A 22,228-nucleotide genomic window follows, 5' to 3' on the forward strand; every position below is an offset into this window, starting at 1 on the left:
CTCACAACAATCATGCAACCCAGTTCTATGTCTTGGGGCCCCCATCGAACAATTTGAAACTTAAGACTGAACCTGCTGATAGGGCAGTGCACATTTAAAAACATAGCTATTTGCGGTGCTCTGAGAAAGATACTATAGGACTGCAGAGTGTCAGGGTTCATGCACCAGGCTGCCAAATAGTTTGCTGTCAGATTCATCCCCTGAACACAGACCTATGCTCTGCACTCTAAACTCTCACCATGTTTCCCAATTTTCTGGTTCCATGGGAGCCTCAAAACTATGAAAACTGGTGTCATCAGGTGGCTCCCATAGGAAGCCTGAAGCCACAGCCGGTCCTTCGCACTTCTCAGTGCCGTAGTCTCTGCTCTTTTGGCGTTTTCCTCAGAAAAGAAGGAATTCAGGATCCCTATCCACTCTGCTGCAGCTGAGTACTCATAGTTTTCATGTCCATCTGTAACTATCTGTCTATACAGTAAGGGTTCAGGAACAAAACCTTCCACTGAGGCAGAAAGCAAAGCAAATAGCTGTCAGGGCTACTTTGACAAGTTACAGGAGGTCATTCACAATATCACTTGAGCTAGCAACTTCTCTGTAAGCACCTATGAGTACATATTCTTCAATGCACAAAATAACCACAACTGCCAAGCCTCTTTCTAACATGCCAGCTATTTTTTACACCCTCTGCTAGTGTCCAGAGATGCGTTTGTGTCTCCAGGCTTTCTCATGAACCACAGAGCTGCTCAGATCTGAGAAGCCAAAGAGTACACACAACTAAAGCCGGCTCCAAGCTTAGCCCTTTCCACAGCACAAGTAGGAATGTCAGTGCTTCGAGCTGCACTATCTGGTCAACATCACTGAAGACAGAGCATCAGTTGTGGAGCCTAAGCACCCAACACTTTTTCATGCAAGAAGACCTTTTATCAATACATTTTATGTTAGCTTGTCTTCCATATAATATCTCTGCTGTGAAGTAAAGGTATAATCAGTTCCCCCCTCAGTTACACAGGCGAAAGATCAAACTGTATTCAGGGATTCCTTTATCACCTTTAACATGACCATCCACCAGTAACTCATCCTACCTTGCCATGCAGCTAGCGCTATATGTTAAGCTGATGGCAGAAAGGACTTCCTACATCTTTAGTTAGCAAAATGGTGGTCTTTAATGGAGGCAAACCACAAGACAGTGATTTTCAAAGGTCTCCACTGCACCTTTCAGTGTTCACTGGTCCCTGGAGTAGTGAATTCATTTGTCCTGCCAAATTCAGAGACAGTGCAGAATCAGGCTCTCCCAACTGTCTTCCTGTTAAGCTACACGAGTGACATGGGACAGACTTCTATCAGGACCAGCACATATATTTCTATGAGTCTGTGCCATGACTGACATGTAATAGTTGTGTTTCATACCCTTGAAAGCCGGGACAGCTCCACTGAGTTTCTGCCATTCTTAGGTGAATAGGAATGTTAAAATATGGGACTTTGAAAGGCTTTTCCAGATCTCAGAGGAGTTTTTAAATGTGGCATCAAACCAAGTATGCATCAAAAACAATTGGCAGGAGGCTGCGGTACCCTGTGGAATGATGGTGACAGAGGGCAGAACCCAAGTACCGTGTGGAGTCATATGAGAAACCAGGAAGGAAGGAAGACACCTGTCTCAGCTTCTCTCCTCCCTGTCACCAGGTAAGTAACAAAATCCGAATGCAGCCCGGGTTCGATGGCTGCAGGGAGCAGGGCGGCACGAACAGAGCATGAGCCACCGTCCTAGGAGGTGACAAACCCCCAGGTGCTCCAGGTGTTCCCTGCCACCAGCCCGGCCTCCTACCCTCTAACAGCTCCCCAGCAAGGGAAGTAAAGCTCCACCGGGGCATCGGCACTGAGGGAAGGACCCCGCTCCCCGCAGCTCTTCCTGGAAAGAGCAGCAGCAGCCCTCCGAACTCTCCCGCCGAGCCGAGCCCTGCCGCCCCAACCGTGAGGTTTTGGTGCCCCCCTGTGGGCACCATGTTGAACGGCAGGATCCAGCCTCCCTGCCCGGACGGGAGAGCTCTTTTGGCCCCGAGAGCTGTCTGTTAGGAACAGCCGCTTTGGACTCTTTAAGGTCATTTAGGAGCTTTTGGGAAAGTGAGACCTCCAGCTTCTCCCCAGGAGCAGAAGTATAGAACTACAAGATTGCTCCGTTTCTAAGCACAGGCAAGAGTAAAAATGGCAATAAGGAATACTTAAGAGAAAAGGCTTCAACAACTAAATCCTGTCTTGGGTGGACTCCTCCAAATTGCCCTCCCATAGGAAGCACAGCAAAGGAAGCACGCTTTTTCCCTGGGAGCAGAGAGGGAGAGGAGAACATGTTTTTGCAAATGGGAGGCATTTATTTGTCATAGAAAGAGCAAAAGCCACCAGCCACCAGTTTTCTTCAACCTCCTCTTTGAACACACCGAAGACAAACTGGAAGGAAAGCGGGATGAATTCATTAATTTTGCTGACTGAACAGCAACCTGAAAATAGACCCCAGACATTAAATAAGACAGTTCAAAGGGAGCTGAGGAAAAAAAGTTAGACACACTAACTAAGACACTGCCTGGACAGAAGTGGAGCACAGAAAGAAGGAAGAGTAGGTTCACAGTACAATGCAGGCACCCCAAGGACAGAGGTCCAGGCACTTTAGTGTGAAGCAGAGGGACAGCCATCCATCTGCTGGGGTTAGTCCATGCCTATTCACTTTTGGGACCTGATATCAACTGTTTGGCAGTACACATTTATGAAGAACGAGAATAAAGCGAAGTTGAGCTAGTTGTATTAAGACAACACAAGAGGACGACCAGGCAGGTGACACAAAACAAAGAGAATGCAGACCGCGTATTACGAAAATCTGAGCAGGCTCTCTCCCTTGGTATGGATCAGTTTAATACTCTTTATCAGTAGCTAAAGAGACACTGGAGAAAACAGTCCTGGGCTGGTTTGTAAGCTGGGGTTTTGCAGCATTTATACCATTTATTACCTGAATCCCTACCCCCGAATTCTAATCTAATTTTTGGCCAGACCAAGACTTCTATTGTGCAGTGGGATTCCTAAATCTGTTCTCATGCTCTACAAGAAAAAAAAAAAAAACCAACAAACCAAACAAACAACAAACAAACAAAATAACAAAAAGAAGCAAAAGTAGCTAAGAAGAAAATACACTCACCCCCAGGCAGAAAGAACAGAATGAAATCATGAACACCTACCTTCCAGCAATAGTAGGAAGGAGATTACATTTTTACCATTTTCAGAGTAACATATATACAAGTAACCTACTCTGTACCTGCTCCTCCTGCCAACAGCCACTGCTTTTGTCACAGGACATGTAGAATGACCTACCGATTTCCGCACTTTAAATGTCTGTTGGACTGTAAACTACAGCAGCTGACGTGCAGAAGCAGATTCCCTTTTGGTTTTTAAAAAATAATTTGCTTCAAATTCAACTTGAAAAGAGCAAGCAGTACAAGTTCTCACTTGGCATTTTAAGTGGAACCACTAAATCCAGATAACCTACTACCCAAACCTCTGCATTCATGGCTCGTTTAAACAAGAACCTTATTTTGACAACAGGACCCTTTTTTTCTTAGTGTAGGGAGATGTTTTGGTTTATTGAACTAGTTCAAAGACTTGTTCACTGAAAGCTGAGAAACCAACCCACAGCTGATAAAACAGGAAAGCTCATTTTACTTTTACAAAACATTAAGGAAAAATAAGGTGTGAGAGTATAAATCAAACTAGTATAAAACACTGAGATATATTAACAAACAGAAACAAACTGTTCAATTCCTTAGGCATAGATAGATTTTTTTAGACCCAGATTTCAATAAAACATATTTACTTAAGCTTTAAGTAAAACTACTTCCAACAGTCTGGATATATAGCTAATTAAAAAAAGTAAAGCTATTTGTGCATTGTAATTGAATTCCAATTTCAGTCCAATTAGATCCTGACACAAATTAATCTTCTGACAAAAATGAACCCATGATTTTCTAGTACAATAAAAAGTACAAATTAGGATCCTAAATGTTTGTACATTAAACTATACCACTGCTTAATTCAAACTGGTTCAGGTATAGTAAATCTTCCTGGTCATGAGTAGTATCATACGTAGCATACCAGCCTGTATGTGTTTGCCAAAAAAAAAGAGGGCAAGGGTGAACATGAAAATAAAATTAGTATTTCCTTGTAAAAAATGTAAAAGCCCATGACAAGATTAAACCAGATTTAAAAATCGCATCTCCTGTTTCTCAGTTTGTCTTCAATCCATGTACCTTTGAATCCATGTACCTTTGCAAACCCCTGGAGTGGAAATAAAATTTAACAAAGAAATTGGATTTTAGCGAAATTTGTTAACCCAAAGAACCAGAGAAAGAAGCTGATGGATCACATATATCTCCCTGGAGTTACAATGGTGCTCAACACTGAGAAAATTCTTGATTTGCAATGGATTTTCAAACTCCTACACAGAAAAACAAGTTTAGTTACAAAAGCAAATACTGAGGCCATTTCCTTCCCTTAATGCAGAGAGATGAGAAATCTTACTGAGTACCAACATTCTTCCTAATCCCTGGCACATAGGAAAGACAAGGAAAAACTTCTTGGCCTTAGATCTATGCACATAAACACATTGGAAATTAAGCTTCTGCTACCTGACAGGCTGATTTACAAGACTGCTAAAACTAAAAAGGATTCCTTGAAATCAATTAAATGCACTTTTAAGACAGCTGGCTTTTGAAAGGAACTTATTAGTTCTAAATATTAAAAATACCATCATACAACTCAAAGACATGATTTTGATTAAGCAAAGAAAAAAATGTGAGGTACTGCATTTTTCAAATCCACTGAAAAGGTATAATTGATACACTTCCAAGAACGGGATACAGAGGAGAACTTCCAGCTGCCAAAAATTTCTTGATTCTGAATCCTAAACTGTCAAACATTTGAACAGGCTAAGTAGTGCTATTTTTGCTCAGTTAAGGATTTAATATTTTAGATCATAAATAGTGTTCTAATGAAAGGTTCAATACCTCATTTACAAGCAGACGGAAATACTACTTTCAAAGAACTGTTATTTTTGTGCCCAAACTGTTAGCAGAAACCATCTTCATTTCTCCATAGACTCCAACAACAGTGAGAATACGTTCTAGCAAACATCTGCCCTAATTTAAGGATCAATTCACTTAGTGGGCATCTAAGCACTGAAAGTTTGATTTTGGCTGAAGATATCAACCTTACTAGTTTACTCATTCCTTAGTGTGCTGTATCTGCTCTAGAGAAAAAGCTTTGTTTTGAATCTGTTCAAATCAGCAACAGAGACATCTGAGCATCAATGTGCTAGAGAAACAATATCATACAGTAGCTACTCTGCAGACATATTGGATTTTACATCATTCTTTGTCTGAGCTCATGACAATGAAGTGTTTAGTTGGATTGGTTCATGGCAGGCCTTATGGTGCTTCCAGCAGTGGCCCACCTTGCGTTTTATCCCAGCTGAAACAACAGGTGCACATCAGCACAGAAAATCAGGCAACTTCTTCAGAGCCTAGTACAGTCAAGAACTGACTCCGAGGGCCCAGGTTTGAAGGAGCAAGGTCAAAAATATTTTACTGATAGTGCTGTCCAATCAAAACAGTTTGCTCTATAAAAAGAGACACCCAGTATCCCACGTTGAAGCCATTTACTTTTACTGCATACCCCACATTCTTCATCTAGGGAGCCCTTTGCCCATATTATCTGTATGCAAACACAAGCCAATGCTTAACTTAAGCCTAAATATGTTTGTTTGTGCTACTTTATTAGTAAGTGCATTGAGAGCATGATTGCAGGGAGCTCTTCACTGTCTTTTCTGAAGACTGAGGTCATGCTGTTAGCCTTAAAGACGGTTTTCTCTCTTCAATGTTTTGTCCAAGTGAGTGGAAAAACTGACTAGGTATAGCGATAACTTCAGCTAATACCATCCTTCTCACCTACTGAATAATCTACTGTTTCTTTCCCTTATAACCCTCTTACAGTATAAGAGGGCTTATTTTCCTCCTGCTCTTTACCCCCATTCCACATGTTTACAAGTTTCAACATTTCACTACATATTTCAGCAGCAATTTCTCAATTTTAGGCTTAAAGTCTGTGAGCAAAATTCTGCTGAATATTTTATGCTCCTTTGCACTCTCTCTCTCAGGGTATAGCTGATCCATCCAGTCTTAGTTTGACAGGTCTGTGGGATTCTCTTGACTCATTCAGATAAGTTTGTACTTCTTCCTACTCTGTCATCACTAAATTTTTTTCAGTTCATATATTTTATTTCTGTAAACCTGTTCCACTGGACTGATGACAGGAACATTGATCTGTCAAGGAAATGACCCATAAACAGTTTACAAACAGTAGGGTTTGTTGAACCAGCTGGAAGAGGTGCATCTACCCAAGAGAAAATTTGTTGGTTATGATGAATTGGAAGTTGAAGAATTGATTTTGCATGATACATTTAGAATTGTTGAAGGGCAAGGAAGCTTCAGCTATAGTCAGATCTTAACTTTTTCCAGGCTGCCTTTTGTATGCACTGTTCTGATGGATGTGCATTTGTCATTTCCCAGAAAGAACAGGTACTGTTCTTGGGGTGGTGCTTCTGGCTACAGTCTGTATTTGGATACCTGCCAGCTGCTCAACTGGAGGAATTTTCTCTCTGAGGATTCAAGCAACTTAACAAAACATGTATGACAACAAGAAATCATTTTTGTCCCTTATTACAACACAGAAATCATCAAAGATAGGGCAGTCATTAAAAAAAGCCTTCCGGGGACAGACTCAGGAAATGAGCTTGGGCTACTATGGCCTTTCCTTAGGTCATAGAAAGTATATGCAGCCTGTCATTTAACTGACCATACTTTCCTCTCTGAAACCAAATCAATAATTACAGATTGAGTAAATGCACTTGCAAACTCCCTATTTCAGAATTCAGCTTGGGACATGACAGTATTCTCAGACAGCAACATCCCATGGAGAAAAATAAAAATCTATGGATATGACCATTCTGGTCCCTATTAAGGACACTGCCTGGCTGCATTCTGAATTTCAAATTTCATTTGCAAAAAAGTTAGTTTTTTAATGCAATTCCTTCTTAGACTATGGGGAATTATGGGACTGCTTTGCTTATTCCCCCTTGGGGATCTCAGGCTGAGCTGCCACATTCTAATTTATTTCTCACAGGCTGTATTAATCACCTTGGGCTTTGCACAGATAGGCATCATATTCTCCATTGATAATTCTGTATATTTTTATAGATCTGGAAGGAACTTCAAGTGCTTTAAACAATTTGTGGCAAATCATCCTTTTCTCACAGGACTCAGCTCAGTTACATGTAAGCTGTAACAGTTTTCAGAGTAAGGGTCAGTATCTTCTGTGGTTCTGCAGTGACTGACCCCATGTGGTCATGGCTCATCCTTGTGGTTTCACCTGCTATGCATAAGTAAATCAAAAGAAAAACTAACACACACATTTTCACCTCACTGGAGGAAGGATGAGGAATTAGCTTTCTCTTCTAAAAACAAGCAGGCAACACAGCTTTAAAAATTGTTTAAAACACAGGTTGATAGGGTTGGCAGCAAAGCAAGGGCTCCACAGATCCATTTCAGGACTCCAACCCAGCATCCTCACACCCTGCCATGAAAGACACATCACCAAGCTCCCTGTCAGCCTTCTGCCTTCTCAGTGCCAACATTCCTTGGAAGGCACTATACCATGACATAAAGGAGCCTTCCATACATTCTCCACTTCTGGCCTTACAAGGCACAGATACTACTGAGCCTTAGGAATCAGCTCACCCTCTGACAGCAGCCAGTGAGATGTGGTGTGAACTAAGCAGCTGTACAACCATATATAGCCACGTTAAGACAAAGCTGTAGGTACAGTAGCACTGTTTGGGAAATAGAATGACTTCACATGACCCCATATCTGGTCTTTTGCCAGTGAGGAGACTTCCTGATAATAATTCCCAATAATAATTCCTGTGTTTCCTTGCCCAGATTTTTCTTTTCGATGAGGGAAAGATAGGCAAAATACATCTCTTTCTGCTACGTTCTCTTACAGATGAAGTAGCATGGATCAATAGATAAATGCCAGTACCTCCTACTGGTCAAAAAGCTATAGGTTACCTTCCTTTCTGAGGGAATATCAGCTGGTGCCTGCTTTACAAAGTTGCTAGTTTACAATGATCTCCAAGGATGCAACAGCAGATACCAATCTCTCTGGCCTCTTTGACTTGGGAAGCGGAATGTCCAGTTCACTTCCTGCGAAAAAGCTCAGTGCCTCTGTGCTGCCAGAGGGTGCAACACTAGAGAAACTGCACAGACTTACATGCCACACATGTAACGAAGAAAGCCCCAGTCTTAGGCAGACTGACACCTCTGGGAAACAGCAGAGCAAACTATTTAATACAAGCTTATTGGAGTGAATGCACACTTGGACAGAAGACACTCAAGAGATATCACGACTAAGACAATACAAATGCTGTTGACATCTGCTGACTACCTGAAAATCAGAAGGGCCAAGCAACAGGAAAATGAGTCTTTCATTCTATTCAGCAATTTATTTCCAAAGTAGGCTTGGAAGATAAGGCAGTCCAAACCATCATGGATGAAGCAGGATTTTATTTTTAGGTAATCAGCACTGACTTCATCAAAGGCATAAGCTTAGATGCAAGTGACTTCTCAACAACTACTGCGAGTCATCTCTACATGAAATGAAGAGGCAGATTTTAGCACAGAATCAGGAAGGAAGGCAGAGGAGGTCCACAGATCCAGTGCAGTTAGCAGACATTGCTAAGAGCCTGAGGGATCGTGCCAACTCCATCCTGCCATTGCTACAGATAGTATTTCTCCTGGTCAGGGCAGAAATAAAAGGGCTGTGTAGTTTGGGTACGCAGGTGTTATCATTCTCTGTTCCTGTAGCAAATGTGTTAATAATACAATAGATGGATTTCAAGGCTGCAGTCCAGTGTCCTCCACCTGTTGTTTTTTTTTTTAAGAGGAGAAATGACACAGCCTGAACAACGTTGCAGCATGGAAAATTTGTTAAATAATAGTATTCAACTCTAAAATAGTGTATGAGTCTCCTCTCTGCTTGGTATTCAATATAATTTCTATTGCCCTGTCTGTGGAGGTCACCTCCTTGTTATCAATTCCTGCTAATTAAAAGATTAAGAGTTCAGGAAAGTCATTCTGAGGACTCAGCTATTACTAGCACTAACAACAGCTGGCAAAGTAGTGACATGTGGCTGAATGTCCCGACCCCTTTCTCTTTGCACAGCTTTCAAGTTTATCAGAAATTTCAAGGGACTGGACCCAATATTTAGCACAGTCCTTTTTAGTTCTATGGCCTATGAAATTCATTTCCACTCTTCTGGTGAATCTGCTGCTACTGATGTTTCACAAAGAACAGCTTTCCAAATGACTGTTGTATGCAAGCCCTTGTTTCCAGTAACAACCTCTTAATGCCCACTAAAAATATTATCATCTCAATCTTCAGGGGACATACACATGCACAATAAAGGTCACTTCTGCCTAAGAGGTAGGTCACTGCTTGGCAGTAACATGTTACCCCATGACACATTTTTACTTTGCTTTTTCAAGGCAGCACTAGCCACCATATGTTTAGCCCTGATGGCTTCAGTATCATGATGGCAATATTGTCATTTCCTAGTGCTATAAAAGAGACCTCATGGGCCTCTGACTGTTCTAACACTCAGCACTAGAGAAATCCTGGTCTGCTGATGCTATTGCTCTCTCATACTGAACAGAGCCTCCCTATCCAGCCTGGCGATTGCTTCATTGATGGTATCACAGTAGGGAGCAATAGCCAGGGTTTAGACATGAATTAAGAGCCAGGCAAAGTTCAGGCAGTTTACTTGGAGCAATGAATACCCCATGCATTTATAGGCTGTTTAATCATCTGAGGATCTGAGCCTCATCCTTTTCCTAAGCAACTTTTTTCTCTGGATTTCCCAGTCACCTTGCCCAATTCAGCATCCTACCCTGGTTTTGTGAGCTTATTCCATGCAAAACAATAGCCTCTGTGTTAAAGACTTCTCACAACATTAACCTTTCCTGAAAGTGCTTTGAGAGACATTGATAATAAGTACTATGAATTGCAAAATACATTAAGTTTTGGAATAATTTCCACATGACTTGGTTCACAGTGGGCCTTCTTTCAGACACTTACTGTAAAACATACTCAGTCACAACCTATCTCAATTTCCAACATGAAACATCCTGTAACGTTTTGTGTTTCCACCACCCTCATCTACAATTAGAGAGACATTCTAACAGTGACACATACGGCAAAATAGAGCAATTTTGCCTGCTAGACCATGAGCAGTAACTTCTAAAGCTCTCAGCAGCTATGAAGAGATTTGTGAAGACCACTTTCCATATGCCAGGCAATGACCTCACACCAAGAGTCCTGCTCAAGGATGAAGTTTGTCAACCTGACATGAGAGGAGTTCAAGTGCTCCACATGGAACCACTTATAACAAAGTCGAGCTGAGCCTGCCCAGCCATTTTCTGGGAGACCTGGAACAGGGCAGCATCTTAAAACCTCCTGGCAGCCTCCTGAAAATCTGCATCCTTCTGGGAGACATGAAATAGAGTTTGGAGAGCTACACAAAGCAACTTTGACAGCTTGCATATAGCATGCACTCTGAACACTAAATTCTGGTTTTCCTAAAGAAGATTAAGGAAATGCTTGAAGAGTCCTAGTTTATAATCCAGTGATGCCCAAAATCATATAGGACATTACATGGTTATTTAGCTTCAAGTATGGGCATTATAGGAGGTATAATTTTACTGGTCAGCCAAGATGATCTGCTGTAGGCACATCTTACCACTAAGCTCACAGCAGTGGGAAGGAAAAGAAAAAGGATGCAAAAAAGAAAAATGTAAATATGCATGCAGAGCACAAATAGATGGTACCTTAGTGTGAGGAGCCTATCTTGAAACAACAGCAGTAACAACAGAGTAAAAAAAATGTGAGAGGGCCCAAATTGTTTCCTTCTGAGGAGTTTACCAAAGAGACAAGATACTCTCATGGTAATAGAAAAATAATGACTAGTATAGAGCAGGAAAGTGAGGTCCTGTCTATATTCTCATAAAGTGAAAAGAGAAAGCCTTCAATAGGAATTTAAAAAGTAAATAATAATTAGAGCTAATAAATCCAAAGACAACTAAACCCCGCCCCTTTATTTTGCTGCAAACTATCAGAAACATAAACATCTCAGCACAATTATTTCTATCACTATCCAGGGTTGATTTTCTGGTTCTCAATTTAAAGTTCTTTGAAACAACCAGACCTAAAGATGGTCAGATTGCTCATCTTCCCCAGACTAAAAGGACCGGCTGACAGCCTTCTTGGTAGAAAGACTGGCAGTCTTCCATAATAAAGAGTTTATGTCTGGACCCTGTATTAATAGCTGTAGCCACTGAACCAAAAGGATTTTGTTCTAGTAAAAACTGTCAAGCTGACAACTCTGGAGACTGAGGTGTCTCATTTATTCACAGAACAATTAAGTTATAGAAGACACTGGGCAGATTCCTCTCAACTATGCCTTTCAGGTATTACTTCAATAAAAATCTCTGTTCTGAGGCATCTATGCTATGGTGTAGGTGGATTTTTTTGTGGCTTTGGATGAACCTGTCAATGGAAAGAGGCAATTATTGCAAATCCCTGACTACATATGTGCTATGGGAACATCTGTCTCAGCAGGAAAGACTGACATCCAAGACAATTTGCAAAAGTCAGAGAACAAGCAACAGATGGCAGCAATTTTCAGTCACCAGTGACTGGCTTGGGTTCCTTTCTGGCTAACAAGTGTGAATGGCTCAATTACCTGGCAAGTTCCCTCAGACTTCAGCATCTACCTGAAGTTGAGAGAACTGCACACTTGGTCACAGTTGGTTTTAAAATCAGCTAATAAAAACACAGCTAATAACAGCACTCAATACCCATTCAGTTCAGAGACGGAGAAGCACGGATCCTTAGCTGCTCACAAGCTCTGACCCTGCACCTTGTCCAGTGGCCAGAGTGGTGATGTACATGCTCAGTTAAAAGGTGCAGGTTTTTCAGTACAGTTCTGACTTTCTACCACAGGTCTGACAGACATACAAAGAGACCAACATCTAGATGAGTCAGCCTCCAGCAAAAACGCAGAAAATTACTCATTTTGTGCACCTATAATTAGTACTTCCTGTGCATGGAAACATAGAAAAGCACATAATCATACAAGCACTTCATCTACCCAGTGGCAAAACCAGCCTACTGCCTGAAGACCTCTTCCCCCTCCCTGAATCTACAGAGCAAGACAAAGAAACATTCAGGGCTCCTGACAACCTACTTCTTCCCCAGCACATGCTAAACAAAACCCTGCTATCTAACAGGGAGAGAGGATGAATTAACATAACCAGCTCTCCACACAGCAATTAGCAAATGAAATCAAAACAAAGGAAATGTCCTCCATTAATCTTTCCCTGCCAAAGAGCACCTGACTGCCACATAATCCACGACAATTAGCCAAATAATGGGAGTGCAAGAGATTTATCTTGAAGTAGAAATTAGGGAGGGCACGATTAATGCACTGTACATCAGGAGTGCAGGCAAAAGCTCTGCAATGTTTGAGGAAACTGCAAAGCTTAGTAGCCTGCAATCAGGTTGCAACACATACACCCCGATACACTCCTTTACCATATCGTGCATAAGTCTGATTGGCATATGGGAGGATCAGAACTCATACCCAAACTTACACAGACAAACTTCAGTGGTGTACCAAACAGATTTACCAATATCTTCTATTAAGAGGGGCAACTGGCAGCAGTACTTGAAAAATGTGGGGACAATACCCTTAAACAGTACAAAGCTATGACAGGCATAAAGGTTTTCTACCATCCAACAGGGTGGTGCAGAAGACATTTAAGGAGATTTACAAAGATTGTGATCTCGGCCATTAATAGCTGTGCCAAAATTTTCCTGTGGGACAGTAAACAATTTATAGTCCTGTGACATTAAGTGTACTATGACACACAGTAGGAACTGGATTCAACAAAAGACTTATTCCAAGGATATTTTCAACACTACAGAAAATAAGACTTTAACCAAGAGGAATGGGAAGAGAACAGACTCAGCACACTACTAAAATCAGTGCTGAAGTGGTGTGAAAATACCTTCTTGTCATCAACTTAAATATCAGCTTATCAGGCAAGCCAACAGAGAATTTACCTTGGGCAACTGGTCTCATAGATGTTGCTGTTACAGGGGCTCTTAGGCATTCAGACAACTCAAGAGGAGTTCTGAGGGCTCTGTAACAGATTTAGTCTTTCTCTACTCAGAATACGCAACTTCACAGATTCCATCAGCTGCCATACCACTGTATCTCGCCTGTGCTCCAAACTTACGTCTCATGTCTTTTCACACAGCAAGTATAACAAATATGGAAATTGAGCCGGGATGAACACACAAGTCATTCCTGGAAAACGCCTGGGTAGATTCACATTCCTAAACCTATAATCTTGCAGTTGACATATTTCAATAGAGCAGAGAACTTGCTTCCAAGATCCAAAGTCATACTTCTAACCAGAAAAAATAAAGTATCTTTCTGCCAAAGAACACTGCATGTAAATGAGGGAAGGGAAAAAAAAAAAGTTCACCTAGAGGAGTTACTAAAATTCCACCAGGGATTGAGAGCAATTTGAAAGCCTCTACTCAGTAACAACGTTTTGGTTTAGCTTTCTCTCCAATTCTTCCCTACAATGTATTCCTTTTGTTTCTCCTTCTTTCTTTCCTTCCTACCTCCTCCCTCTCTTCCCCTTTGGAAAATCTGAAAATCTTTTCGCTTTCACCTTGTCCTTTAAGCTTCACAAGGAGAACATGTTCACCTCTGGAATATACTACATAGATCTCCTCTAAGTGCTTAGTATACTCAAAAGTGGGGGAGTGAGGTGGCAACATTAAAGAAAGTAAGAAGCTACCTCCAATGAAGTAGTTACAGCTATACGACAACATGAAGTTTCAGCTCTCTTGAAGTTCTTACATATTTAATCCTTTTCATTTCCCTGGAGTTTCATCAGCTGACCCAGCAGGGTCACTTTGCCCCAGTTGTGGGCAATCAGAGGTGGTTCCCCACAAAATCAGTTGAGCTGTTTCTCTAGCTCACATAACACTGCCTTCACCATTGCTCTCATGGATCTCTTTCCTTTTTTGAACAGTTAATTTACTGTACTTCATCAGTATTTTTACAAAGAAATGACAGAACAGAACAGAGGGTACCATGTGTCCCCTTTCCAGCATACAGCAGTCATATTTACCAGGCACTGAAGATTAATGAATCTGGAGCTGTTTGCTACTCTCCAAAAGTGTGAGCATGTTCTTGCCATCTCACACTGGAGAGCTAGTTCTGAATGTGCATGAAAAGACAATAGTAGGTGTCCCTTAGTGCTGCTTTCTGGGGAATCCTTAAACAGCAGCAGCAACACCAAAAGACTGTGCCAAATCATTCCATTCTTAAGGGGACATTTACCACCTCCTCCCAAAGAATCTGTTTCCAGCCCCTTACAGTCAATACATTCCCATGAGAGAAATCAGCACAGACCTGCCAACACAGCCCAGCACAAGCTACAGCTGCATCATCTAGCCACTTAACAGCAGTCTTTCTGACAGCATTTGTTTCAAGGAAACTAAGAGAAAATAATAGCATTCAGCCACTTTACAAGTCCCACAGCCTTACAAAATGGAAATGGAGGGCAGAACCTCAGAGATGACCTAAGGCTAGTGGCTGCACAGTTAGCCTATGAAGCTGTTTTCATGTTAGTGCACCAATTGCAAAGAAGTTACTATTTGTCATCAATTCTTAACCACTGCAGTATTAACAGGCTTCTTCCTTGATGTAATTCTAATTCATATTTTTAATGTCCAATCAAAGGCTAGAGTTTTAATTTCCCACATAGCTGGATGAAATTCTTTCAACATGAAGGCTCTCTCTCTCTAAACTTACTTGTTCACATAACATGAGCAACAAACATGGTGGAACGCAGCAGCCATAAGAGCATGGCCTGGCAGAATTCAGTCTGGTTCAGGCTGAACAAAGCTTCAGCCACACAGGGCACTCTTGATCATCTGTACTCTGCCCCTAAGCAGGGACACTGTTGTACTTTAATTCGACAGCAATAAAATAAAGGGGCATTTAAAAAGAAAGCTATATGTCAAGAATTTCTTCATAACAGACAGATTTTTTGGAAAGAACAAAGTTCTCATTATACTGTCTGTTGAGATTCTTCTTTGTAAAACTGTGACAAATCTAATAGTGCACGGGGGGATATTTTTTAATAGAGCCAACAGATGGATGAGGTTTTAGAGAGGCAGAGACAGAAACATATAAACTTCAGCCAAATGTAAAGAAAGAGAAACTGCCTGGGAAAACATAACCGAAAGTAACTCAGCATGGCTTAGTACTGGGAGCTGAACTTGCAGCTTTGACAAGGCTGACTTTAAGGCGACCTTCAGTGAAGCTTCTTAACAGTGTATGCTGGGCAATCGCTGGTAAATCTTTATTAATTTTAATTGGCGGCACCCATTTATAAGAACCATTAAAAAGGATAAATTGAGCCCATCCGGCGTAATGTCTTTTGTTAATTAGTTTGTCAGCACTGTTTTAATATCCCCTAATGACTTCATATTTCAGGCCTGACATTAAAGGAGACGCTGTGAGAAAGGAAATGGTCTTATCACCGTGTACATTTTTTTCTTTTTTTGAACAAAAAGTGTCCTTCCAGGCCTGACCAAGGTTAGGTGTCATTTAACTCAGACAAGCAGGTAGCACAAGACTTGGAAGGGCCCCCTCACCCTATCCAAACTTCACCTTGCTACTGACCAGCATGCTCTGCTGAGATTTTCTCTTTTTGCAGACCCACACAACAGCAGAAGAAATTAAAAATCATCAAGTCACCAAATTCCCACCCTTCCTAGCTCTTCATGGGCTTGTATCCAGTATCAAAGCACAATCATGTGGGAAATACATGGGAAAAACCCAACATACATTTGCCACAACACCTCCCTTTAGTAAAAGCAGGTTAACCCCCTACAGACCTTAAGTTCTTTTGATTCATAACAACATGCACAGCACCGAGATCCTCATCTGTCTTGGGGACCACAAACTTACAGATGAGAAGCTGATAGGATAAGAGCATCAGTAAAGAATGCTTCGTGTATGAATCTGATTTGCAAAGGAAGACAGAAGAGAAATTATTTCTCTAGATATGAAGCTTGGTCTGGAACAAAGAGAAGGGAACAAATCAGTGATTTTGGTGTCAACGGTTCTCTTCTTCCTCCCTTGTGCTCATCACGTATTTCTTGGACTAGCACACTCAACCTGCAAGCATGGAAGACAAGGAACTTGAATTCAGAAACAAATGTTGAAAAAATATGGTTTTTTCTGCTTCTAATGAGTACAGTATATTAGACCCTTATGTCTCAAGTAGATTATGAAGATTTTATATTAGGTAATAAAAACAATGTAGCACAAACATTTAACCCTTTCTCTTGAATATGTATGCAGCTGATATTTTTTTATTCAAGGAGGAAGTGCATAAGGTAAGGGCCAGGAGAAGGTCAGCTGCAGCAATCACAGAAGGCAACGCAACCCGTGATTGTCCTAGAGCCCCTTTACGAAGTTAACTTGATTTTCTTAGACACCATTATCTTTCTCACTGTTCTGCCGCACATTAAATGTCTTTGAGCTGGTGAACACAGCAAGGGAAGTACTTCCTCACTGTGAGGAGTTTTATCCCTGCTCAATTTCCTGCAGTGGCTTGATCAGTCAGGGGGAAGATCCTGAAATAACTTAGACTTTTTGTCAATGAAAGGCTTTTTCTTGAGAGCTGGATTCTATAAGGGCTTTTTCATTGACGTTTACAATAAATGAGCAATATGAGGAAAACAGCATCCTCCCCCAGTTAATATCACATTTGATGCTTTGGGTTCTAGTGTTAGATTAATCCACGAAAGGGTGAACTGAAGAAGAGAGAAACAGCTAATAAGAAAATCAGCTTTTCCTTTATTCACTAATCAAAAGGTGTTTACATTTATGCTGGTAATGGTAAAAGGAAAATTAAATCTTTAGCAAACAAAACAGATCTTTTTTGGTTTCCCTGAAATTTTAGGGTAACCCATAAATGGCTTTTTATAAGCATCATACTGAGAATTGTAGAGAGATGTGTTCTACTTTGCTAGATCACCTTTGAGCAAAAGTAAAGCCTGAATTAGTTACTAGTTTTATTACTGAGCAAAATCCTTGCCTCAAAGTCAATGCAAATCTTTCTGTAAAGATCTCGAGAACTAACAGGTTTTACTTTTTCCATTAAAAGTTAGGGCTAATGATTTCACCACAGATTTTTTTCTTTTGATGAATACACAGTCACAGCACTTGAATATTAAAAGCTGCTCTATGATCTCCCAAAAGCCATCCTATTGTCATTGCAAGCTTGTGCCATGTTTCATGCAGATTTAAAATTTTCAGGGGACCGCTAAAACTATGCCCTATGTGAAGCACACAGTAAAAGCATGCCTAGGGTGAAATAGATATTCCCAGCAGGCTGAACACCTCTTTGAATAAACTGCCTTTACAGCTAATAAAAGTCTTGAGCTTTTCCTCCAACCAGCCTGTCTCTTGTGCACTGGTGTGCTCTACAGAATTCTTTCTTTTATAATCAAAGGTCTGTATAACACTGCCAGCATAGTTGGTACTTAGTCTCCATTTTGCAGCTCTGACAAATACAAATTTACATAATAATCCTTCATTTCTGTAAAACACCATTATTCATGACAAGCATATTGCCAGTCTTCACAAAAGAACAAAACCTTCTATTTTCATTGACCCAGTATTTTTAGCATTTGTTGTACAAAACCTCATGCCTTAATTACTCCTGCTATTGCTAGCCAGAAAGTGAAGAGAGATTATTTTCTTCATATGCATTAACACAATGACAGTTGAAACTCACCTGGGAACTGAGAAAGAAGGCATCTAATATTCCTGTTTCCAGTCTAATATTCCTGTTTCCATGTTTCCAGAAAAAAAAATTCCTGTTTTCTCTGTAAGAGTCAGAGAAAAAGAGAACAGTATCTACCACTGCCCAAATGTGGCCAGCTTAGGCCCATGTCTTCCAGTCTATTCTCATACATATTCCAACACTATTTTCACTTCATGGTATCTTTCCTTTCATATAAAACTTTCTGTCTTCCAATACATCATTCTTGCTTCTTGTCCTCACAATTTAGGTATCCAATAATCAAATTTTTAAATAGTAATAAAATGCCTGTATTTTAATAAATTATTTAAAGTTTGAATATGCAAACCCTGTGCCAAATATATTTCAGGTATAATAATAAATATAAACATATAAATATATAAATATATAAATATATATAAATAAAATATAAAACTAAGATTTTAAGAAAAAATTAATACTTTATCGTAGATTTTTAACGTATTTTTTATCCAAAATTCAGATTGCCAAATCCAACCACACATACACAGAGCACCTAAGAAATGTATCACCCATGAAAGTAACCTGACTAGTATAAATAAGCGTATACAATTAATTTTATGAATATATATGAAGTACAGGCAGGCCTCACCCATGACATACAGACCCTGTCTGTGCCAGCTGAAGTTCCCTGACCAGTCCTCCAGGCTGCGTCTGGCCTCATTACCTGCCAGGAATTGTTGAGGAACTTACACAGATTTATCTGTGTTTCTGGATTATTCAGTGCACATGTTGAAAGTTTTCCTTTCCCTGCCAGAGCTTCAAGCTGGAAGAAGTCAGAGATCACAACTCCTATTTACAACACTTTTTTGTTAATAAATCTGTTATGAATTATAAAATCAAGCTGTTAACTTTAATAGCAGAGAACTACACAGTGTGTACTACTACACACATCTACTTCACGCAGCTCAGTCACGTGCACACCAACACACCAAGTTGTTGTTACCAGATTAGAGCAACAGCTGAGAGGCCAACCCCAGCCATTTCATCAGAAGCAGAAGATTGCATTGATACAACAAGGTCTTCCAGGCAAACATTCAGAAAGTGCTTCAAGCCATCCCTTGTTTCAACTGGTGTGTACATATATACACCTCTAATTCCTGTCTGCAGATAGCAGCCAACGCCGTCTCAGATGTGGTGTGAGTCACACATCCCACTGTGGATCCTGATGTTTGCTGGTGGTTTTCAACAGATTTGGCTGACTCACATGCTAATTTATCCATGCTTGTGGATTACTAATCTCTGGAGTTTATCGGGTTTTGGGAGACTTTCAGACATGACCTCTCAGCACATACTTTTACCCTTTGACTTGCTGTCTCTGGTGTCTACTTCTACCTCCACATCCATAAATACCTACAGAATCCACGCACATGGAAGGGCTTTTCCAACACACAGGACATCTGACACTTCCAGGAAAAAGCAGAGCTATTAGATGATACCATGTGAACTGTACTGTTACATGCAGTAGCTCAAGGAGACAAGAGGTACTAACAGACCTGTGAATATCAGAGTAAAAGCTAAAAATTGAATTGTTTACAGTGGATTTGTTTGCTGTTGTTTTGTCTGCTTTGTTTTTTTGTTTTGTTGTTGTTGTTTTAGGAAAACAACTAATAATAAAAGGAAAACAAAGGTAAAGTCAATCAATTGGGGTTTTATTTAGTTCATTATTTAAATAAGAGATTAAAAACAAGTTCAAAATCCGGCATTTTTAAATCATTCCACAGAAACAACTTTGAAAATAACCTGAATTTTGTTACCTGTTTTGATCATTCATCAAGAGATCATGGGCTAATTTTTCGTCAGAATCAGCTTTGTAGATTACATCTCAGCACTGGAAAAAACAGTTGCCTGCTTTCCCCCATGGGAAAAAAAACATAGAAGAAAACAAATCACATCACATTGCATAAAATCACAAATGTCATTATCTGTGACCATCATATGCTATTATTTATCCAGCAACTTCTTAGTCCTGCATCATGCTCTCAGCATTCAGCATCAAAGGAAAGCACTGCTGTGTTAGCTTGCACTTACAGTTACAGCTCTCAAACCACCTCACAAAAACTGCTCAATATCTCTATCCTCATACTGCAGAGAAAAAACTGAAACATAAAGATAAGTTGTTTGATTTTGGGGGCAGAATCAGGATAGTCCTGCTTATATTTTCCCTGGAAAAAATTAGTAAATTTTTCTTTTCTTGATATGGAGGACTAGAAAGTTAAGGCTGCATATTTCTCAGCTCCCTTTTGACAAGAAAACTACTAATCCTTCCCAAATTCCCTTATTTTCTTCAGTATTCCACTCACCCTAACTTTTTCCTAAACCAATTCTTGGTCACAAGTGATAGAAACCTTCAGTACAAATCTTCCCAATGAAAAGTTCCTTCTCTGGCTTTAGGCCACCACTTATAATCTCACAATTTTCTCTTAGTCCACTGCTTTCCATAATTAAAACAATCACAACTGTAATACAAATAATTTCAAGAATAAAGTAGTTTTATAATGAAGTTCATAAAGGACAAAAACTTCAGGATTAAGATTAGTATGTAAAAGGGGGCGAGGAGAGCCTGGAGACAAAGAAATGCACGTTACAACAGGCAGAAAGGTGTTCTTTCTGGTCCTGGTTTTGTTGGGCACCACTCAAAGGCAGGCAAATACTTTGCTAACTACAAAGAAGGGTTAAGTGGACCTGAGGCGTCAATTCAAGCCCAGACACTTCACACGTCTAGCCCTGATAAGGAGATGGAAAACCTCAATTCAGTGTACTTAATCCTCAGAATCTCTTAAGAAGCAGCAGTGAGGGCTTTTGGAGACAACCTGCATGATCTCATCGACTGGACCAGGGCAAATGATAAAAAATTCATTTGGAAAACATCAAACTGTGTGGACAGTCCACACACATTCTGGATGAGCTGGTTCTTTGAGATCTAACTGTTGCTTAGTTATACTGGTCACAGAAACAGCTCTTAATTCCGCCAGACAGAGATTAGGACACCAAGAGAGAACCTTCAGAAAGTTTCAGGACCTTGAACTAATTCAGTTTGTGCTATTGATAGGACACCAAGCAAGAACCTTCAGAAAGGTTCAGGACCTTGAACTAATTCAGTTTGTGCTATTTATTCTGCAGAAAGAGCATGTGCAAAACTCTCTGCCCCTACTGTACCAGGGTGATACAGTAATATGAGTTCACTCACATGAATACACTCATAATCCATCCTGGCAAAAAGGGCAACTGTTCAAAACAAAAGTTTTTCACAGGTAGAGACAAAATCCTCACAAAATTGATCTATTAATATTGTTTATACACATTTCTAGAGATGGCCTAGCTACCCAAAGTACAAATAATTTATATAACAGTAGAATTAATACTCACTGAATCAGCTATGCAAGGAATAGGGATCACTTTCCTCTTCATAAGAAAATAAACCTGACACTGCCCTCATCCATGCAGAAATAGCAAAGCAGGAGTTGTGAATTCCTCTGCAAACTGAAAATCAAACTAATTCAGCAGAAACACTTTGTAAGATCTATAATATACAATACACACATTATAGATCTTACAAGAACAAGGATTTGCTTTCCTATTGGCATGTGTTTACCAAGTCTTCAAAATGCCTCAGAATCTGATGAAGCATGGGCTAGATAAATGGACTGTGAGGTGCACTGAATACTTGCTGAACTGTCAGGCTCAAAGGGTTGTGATCAATGGCACAAAGTCCAGCTGGAGGCCTGGCACTAATGGTGTTATTCAGAAACAGAAAGAGGCAGATACAACAATAAAAGAATCTTTAAATCAGACTGTAGTTTTTAAATAGAGTAAAAATAGCCTTTCAGCTACCTTGACAAGTTATTTTACCACTGTAAATCTAAAACAACATTCTCAGGGACATGGGTTAGTATTTTCACTAACTGACCTTTTCCTTTTCCTTTTCCTTCATTTTCACTTTTCCTTTTCCCATCAAGCACAGCTATTATAAACCAAAATGCAGAAAACTCAAACCACTTTTGTAACAAAATAACTATAAGAAATCTCAAATTCCATGCTAATATTTATAAATACTAAAATGTTATTCTTTTTCACTGGTGTGACCAAGAAATCAGTGTTTTGTTGTTGAAAGCCCAGAGACTTTTTTACTATGCACAAGGAAGCAA

The 22,228-nt window shown here is 40.2% G+C and overlaps 1 long non-coding RNA gene across 2 annotated transcripts in view; it reads right to left on the reverse strand.

The window, feature by feature from the left end:
• The window catches only part of LOC133274444 (uncharacterized), a 90,278-nt gene extending 69,224 nt beyond the window's left edge, over positions 1 to 21,054 (reverse strand). For both annotated transcript variants that reach the window (XR_009745148.1, XR_009745147.1), the window contains exon 1: positions 19,838 to 21,054. This is a non-coding gene — a long non-coding RNA (uncharacterized LOC133274444). The remainder of the gene's footprint in view (positions 1 to 19,837) is intronic.
• Between the last annotated feature and the right edge of the window lie 1,174 nt (positions 21,055 to 22,228).

The sequence above is a fragment of the Pezoporus flaviventris genome, unplaced genomic scaffold (genome assembly GCF_033815535.1).
Source record: "Pezoporus flaviventris isolate CSIRO_AGI_PZ_B2104156 unplaced genomic scaffold, CSIRO_AGI_Pfla_v1 ptg000036l, whole genome shotgun sequence".
Lineage (NCBI taxonomy): Eukaryota > Metazoa > Chordata > Aves > Psittaciformes > Psittacidae > Pezoporus > Pezoporus flaviventris.